The sequence below is a fragment of the Lissotriton helveticus genome, chromosome 6 (genome assembly GCF_964261635.1).
Source record: "Lissotriton helveticus chromosome 6, aLisHel1.1, whole genome shotgun sequence".
NCBI lineage: Eukaryota > Metazoa > Chordata > Amphibia > Caudata > Salamandridae > Lissotriton > Lissotriton helveticus.
In genome coordinates, this window is record NC_136067.1 from 1,592,335,181 (window position 1) to 1,592,341,900 (window position 6,720).

A 6,720-nucleotide genomic window follows, 5' to 3' on the forward strand; every position below is an offset into this window, starting at 1 on the left:
GGCTACATCCATTCTCGTATAACCGTGTTTTAGAATGTCAATCCACTAGATGGCAGCAGAGGATAAACCCATGCAAAGAAACAGCACAAAAAGCAACTAGATGCTAAAACAAATTGGCCAATCGCCTAGTATTACCTAAAAGTTTGTTGGCCAATCGTATGCAATAGCATTGAACGATATAAGTTCCTTAGAAGGAAACAGGACGCCAATGAAACTGGATGAATAAAGTACGTTAAGAAAATTAGCAAATGATTGTAAATTTGATCATTTTCAGGAATAACTCATTAGAGATCAGGTCCAGCTATACAGAAAAGGCTATTGATAAATGGAGATGCTGAGCTAAAGGATATTTTAGCTATAGTAAGAAAGGTGTAGTGCTAGAGCATTAAAAAGTGAATGCAAGGAGTTTTCTGAAGTTTGTTACAAAAAGTGAGTGCCAGGTCCTTAAATACATTTAAAAAAGAGGGTGTAAAAAGTCGAGTTCCAGGAAAAAAGTGAATTTCAAGTGCTATCGCAGTGACAGCAGCTCACATCTTGCATCCAGTACATTTTGACCTGCACGCAAACAAGGGTGCAGCATGTGGCATTGTGGGGCATTTTGCTAAAGTTTGTAAGAAAAAGAAGGGTAGTCTGGGTAAGTGTGTGGATGATTTGTAACTCCAGTGATAAGGAAGGACAGGTAGAAAGACTTCCTATTCAAATAAAAACAAAGATAATTACAAGTCCAAGGAGTTGTTAATTTTGAATGTTACTGATAATATAGGGGGAAGGGAAAAAAAACTTCTGTTTCATTCTAGGTTTGGAGGTACGAAAATATATAGACAACAAAGTCTGTAAAGTCGTTAAAAGAGAAATTGTTGCATACCCAGCAGGATTTTCTGGAGAAAAAAAATAGATATTATTGGGTATAGACCTTTTAGTTTTCAGTTTCAAGAACTCTGTGGAGCGCTATATATAACTCTAAGACAGGGTCCTCTGTTTTGGGTTGGAAAGAGATTAATATAATTTTAAATCCCAACAATCCTGATCCGGTTATGAGTGAGGGTGACACCATCGGTGCAGAAGTAGTGAAGCATTTCCCAGATGTGCGTTCCGGTGCTATAGGGAAGCCCAAGAATTTTGATCATAGCGTTTTTTTTTTTTTTTTTTTTTTAAATGCACGTCCCAAAATACGCCATTTAGCAAAATCGCAAAGAAATGTGGAAAAAAAAATTCTTTATTTTTTGTAAATCCTAGTTTTTCCACATATTAATTTGTGACCGAGCTCAGATAGTTAAAGGGGCACACTTTTAAAGAGATGTGTGGAACATACTACATCTCTAAACTGTGTTTAGAGAATAAACAAGATGTGCTCGGTGTTCATTAGAAGATAATCGGGTTAATTGTGTGAATTTCTGATACTTCACAGATGGGGCTAATGTCAGTGGGAAGGTGTTTTGAAAATGTCCTATAGCCAGGGTATGCTTACTGTATGACTGAAGCAGCTGCAATACTGAAATATTTGGGTAAAACCTCAAACGTTTTTTTGCCTGGACTCATTAAATATTTGGGGTCTCTATTTTCTTGCGTCCATCCCCAAATTGTACCCAGATCTTACCTCGTCATGTTAGATTTTATATTCTTTTGAGGTTGCCTTTTGGAGCGCCCCTCCTTCCTTTGAAAATAAATTCTGCACCATGTTGCATATAATGGCTTTCTAGGAAAGAATAGACCTAATGTTTTTAGCTAAAATTCAGTGTGGGAGTTTCTAGAAAACATTTTAGGTCAGATTTTAATCAGATGATTTATTTCTCAACATCCTCTTATTTATGCTATGTAATGTCCCTTCTGGATTACCTTACTCTAGGCACCTTCTCAGAGCTGTTTCCTGGGCATGAAAGGATTGTGCTAGGCGATGTGCGGTGGTCAGGTTAGGACAGTGGTGCAGTATTTGCAACACACTTCGTATTGTTGGGAATGAATGAACATCCATTAACCCTTACATGCGTCGGCTGGTAGTCCGACGTCACGGTGGGCATGTGCAGAGGACAGCCGGGGGCTGTCTGAACCACGCCGAGTCATAAATCACCCGCAGCGAAATTCGCACCTCGGTGAACGGGTTAATAAAGCACGAGCGGCTGCTTCCGAGGGGAGCGTCTAGGCGCTAAGCCAAACAAGCATTGAAAATGCAACAGGTCTCGCCTTTGATTAAGTTAAAGCCATTTGCTTTGCTAATGGTATTGTATAGCAAAGCAAATGGCTTTAACTTAATGAAAGGCGAGACCTATTGCATTTTAAATGCTTGTTTGAGAGATGGCTGCTAATTTGTCTATTTTCGGCACATTTGCACTTAGGATTGATTGCTGCTAAATAAGTATCATATGAAAAATGTGTTGTATTTAGGGAACAGTTCCTTCTCTCTTCATACTTTTATAGCTATGAACTGTGCTTCGGCAGTTTTTGAAAGGGAAGGGACTGGCGAGAAAGCTAATTTAGCTTGGCACAAAGGCAATTTATTTGCTGACAAGATCTTGGAAGTTTAAAATCTCTCTTCCTTTTGTCATTGTCATGTGTGACCTTGGGTAGACCCTGCGTTCTCCATTCAGTGCCTCAAACCTCCGCCATGCCCCTGCACGCCGCCTCCTCCTCCTCTTGAACACAACAGACTGCGTCAGCAGGAATGGATGTGAATTATTGATGGTCGCAGTGAGCTGTGCAGGGTATGCTAAAGACCCGTCTCCAAAGACCAGGCTATGGCCCCCACCGGTTACCATGTGTGCTTCTGGACACAAAGGAATGAAACCTCACCTCTGCCGCGAAGGAACCAGACCGCAGCATAGAGCAAACAAGGGCGTCCTGAAGACTATCGCGCGGGAGTTTATCTTTATGGGGCCATTTGTTTGAAAAACATGGCCCCATAAAGATAATCCTTATGCGACAGGAGTAAGTAAAGTGAGCCCGTCCAAGTGGCACGGCTCAAAGAGAAAAGAATATGTTGGATCTCTTTCCCAATGGCTGGCCACCGCTTAGCATAAACTGTGACGCCGGCCGATGGAAAAGAAGGGCGGGGCTTAAAGCCTGTTACTGAAACCTCCTGATAACACTAAATCTCGTCAGAGACTGCGCATGTGCGCAGCTCTAGGCTTCGACCTAAAAAGCAAACTGCCATTTAACCACAACAACCTAAAGAGAATGGTTTCAGGCCCCTTTTAGATCGAGCCTGTGCAGCGCATGCGTTGCTCTGTGAGGCATGTGCAGTTTAGGTAGGGACTTGAAACTGCCCACATATTTCATTGGCATGTTTCATTGCTCGCTCTAAACTATGGCTGTTCATTGGTATAAAGGCTTTGTAGTCCCTCCTTTGTACCGCTTTGCCATATTTTGTAACCTCCCATGGCAACCCCCTCTGTTGCTTGAGTTGTTGCTAGGTAGGCTTTAATTAAAACCTCCAAGCACTATTTTCTCAAGTAGCTTTGTGTACACGCTCTCTCCCAACGCTTATTTGTAGTTTTAGAGCACACATTTACAATGCAATAGGTCTCGCATTTGCGAGAGTTTAAGCTATTGGCATTGTAAATTACAATGCCTTTTATGTTTTAAAATACACATAAATAAGACATTGTCCTTAACGATGCCAATAGCTCAAACTCTCAAAATCGCGAGACCTATTGCATTGCAAATGCTTGTTTGTTTTTTCCTGAAGGAATTTAGTCAGTGTTTTACCTTTGATAAAATCTTCTGTAGTGTTGATTTACCCATCTCCTTCACTTACCCCTTTAAGGATTTTCAGCATGACATGCTACGGCCAGAATGCCAAATTTGCTGTATTCTGTCCTTCACGAAATCTCTGTATTCCCTAATGGCCACAAAGTCTGCTGCCCAGGTCTGTTTCAACTATTCCCCCCTCCCCATGCCTTGCATCATAGTAAAGTCTTCCTTCTATTTAGTAGCCATACTTTTCCTTTGTCACCTACTTTGACTTCATCTTTGGGTAAATCCTGGAATGTCAAAGTCTGTTATTGCTTGCTGATGTCTTCTCACCACAGGCATTCGACCCAGGGTAGTGCGCTGTGACGATGTCCTCCATGACCTATCTCCTTGCCATCATTTTTTATTTTCAGCGTCCACTTGGATCTCTTTTTCACACCTATGTTCAGTGCTGGGTTGCATCCACTATGTTGTGCCACCAAGCCACTTACTCTCTTAGGGACGGAAATTGCTTTTAAATGCTATGCTTTTTATGAACCCTTGTTTGAGGACCCCCCGCCCCCCAGTTGTAGGTTCCACCTTTCCTCTAGGAAACTTGTCACATGGTTGATCAGCAGATGAATGTCTGGTTTATTGAACAACTGGGGAGCTGTTTTTTCTTCTTTTCTCCAGCTGCTAGCCATCGCCTTCTTTGAATAAATGTGGTCATCAGATCGATGCTTGGTTTTGTGTAGAAATGTGTAGTCACCACAACTGACTTCACACCAGATCAATGAGAGGCAAAAGTGGAGACATTCAGTTACAAGAAATCCACTAATTGTGCTTTGCTTTTTATTTAAAAAAAAACGGGGGGGGTTCGGGATGAATAGATTTTTTTTAAATGTACATGTTTTGCCTCTGCTGCACGCTTCGTCCATCTTTGTCTTCCCAGCTGCTTGCTGCAGCCTACACCAGAAGGTAGCGATTGGTCTGAGCTGCCTGTTTGGCCGCTCAGGCTGTGCCTGGGGAGGCTAGGCATGTTCTCCCCGGGCTGTGCAACACAATGAGGAACATGCCAACTGCTCATGACTGTTTGGCTGGCCCCAGAGAGCCGGTCAAAGCATCATGCACTTGTAGGGAGAGTGCAAACCACTGCTGTTCCCTCTGCGGCAAGCCAGGACCTCCGTGAGTCTCAAAGGAAAATAAAATGTTAACTTGTTTTTATTTTTATTTTCCACTGCTCAGGGAGCAGTGGGACCATGCTCTTCCGCCTTAGCGGAGGAGGGAGCCACCACTGATCGTATTTAACCTGGATAATTAATAAATAGGGAGGTGTTAAAACTGTAGGGGAGGAGCTTTGGGATGAACCAGCATTATTTTTTGACAGGTTTGCCACACGTTGCATGTACTCTTTCCGTGAACTGGTGTTAAACTACGTATTTTTTTGTTTTGTTTTTTACCAAGCGCAAAATAAACCTATTCCTTAAATTTGTTTTTGTTTTCTCATTTCCAGATCTACGAAATGTGTTGTGTTCCGAAGATACCACACATCTGTGTAAGCTATTGCAGAACTGATCTGTTGACGTGATCTAAAGACCAATGCTCCCGAACTGTGAGGGCAGCCATCGCTGTCGGGGATCACTCCCTGAACTTGACTGACAATCCTGAGGCGTCTTCAGGAGCTTTCGCACTACACGCTCATTGAACTCCCGGAAGTTAACAGTTTCTCTATTTCTCGAGGCTTATTTTTTGTTCTTATGCGATGAAAATGAAAAGAGAAATGCCATCTCAGCGTTCCAGAATATGACTTTCCACCGTTAACTTGGACGGTACTATCAACGCTTAGTTTACCGATGTTTCAGACTCTCCCGGTTAACATACTTCCAGAACCGGAGTATAATTCCTTGTGTATTTATGTGTATATCTTAAATCGAATTCTGTTTTTAATGTATATTTTTTCTCTGACTATAAATATATATATATAAATAGATATAAATGGATACAAAATATGATGCTGCATTTGCGCTAAACCAGATATGAAATGAGTGCACGTGACCATGATGTATAAGCTTTGCTGGCCACAAACTATAGCTGGACTCCATTCATCAAAGCTTGGCTGGCTCCCACCTAGAAATTCATAATGTGGTGGTTTACTTTGCTAGCTTCCACAAAGGGACATTCCGTGCCCAAGGGCAACAATTTGTACTAGAATGGTGTTCTCTTCAATTACCATTTAAAATTATTAGGCAAGCTTCCGACTTGACGTACATGGTCACCAACCTATAAATGAACTGACATTGTTTTGTATTTTGATTTTAACATCCGGGCAGGGGTAAGATGGAAAACCTTTGCAGGCCGTTTTGAGGATACCTCGGGTTCTTAACATGGTCGTGCACCGAACAGACCGGTGCATTTTGGTGGCAGGAGGATGCGTTATGGATTATTCTTGAAAACCAAAGGGTTAATATGAGCCTTAATAATCTTTTTGCATTTTTAAAGTTTAAAATTCTTCTATTGTGGGCCCTGCAGCAGGTGAAATGCAAGTTATAAAATGCTGGATTGAAATTCCAATGGCAGTTACATGTTTGGACCCACTGGTTTGTGTAAGTGTTTCTCATTCTGCTCATTTATATTTAGTAACGAAAAACTGTGATTTCTGACCGGTATGCTTTAAATAAAGTCATTGCTTTTATTGACGTTTCAGTGTTTTGTTTTTTTCCCCCCCTCAAGTTGTCCTCCCCATGTTTGTAGGATTGGATGGGTGGATTGTAGTTAAACTCAGTGCGTAACTGGCCTTGTGTACATGAAGCAACTACGGAGAATCAAAACTGGCCACAGAATATACTTCTCAAAATTCTATAATTTGCCACATTGTACACACTGGCAAAATATTAGTAATTTATTTTTGTTTGTATCCTGTTAAAAACGTCTCGACCAATATGAATTTTTTTTCCTTCTAATTACAGGGGTATCGCCTTTAATGGTATGGTTTTCTGGTTGCTTTGCTTCCTCATCTTGTTCTTCCCCTGGAGCATAAAATCTTTTCCATCTTTG

General features: G+C 41.4%; 1 protein-coding gene across 3 annotated transcripts in view; it reads left to right on the plus strand.

Moving 5' to 3' along the window:
- The window catches only part of AKAP12 (A-kinase anchoring protein 12), a 512,834-nt gene extending 507,515 nt beyond the window's left edge, over nt 1-5,319 (plus strand). For all 3 annotated transcript variants that reach the window (XM_078649388.1, XM_078649389.1, XM_078649390.1), the window contains one exon: nt 5,180-5,319. The gene's annotated coding sequence lies outside the window, so the exon portion shown is untranslated. The remainder of the gene's footprint in view (nt 1-5,179) is intronic.
- Nucleotides 5,320-6,720: the final 1,401 nt, after the last annotated feature.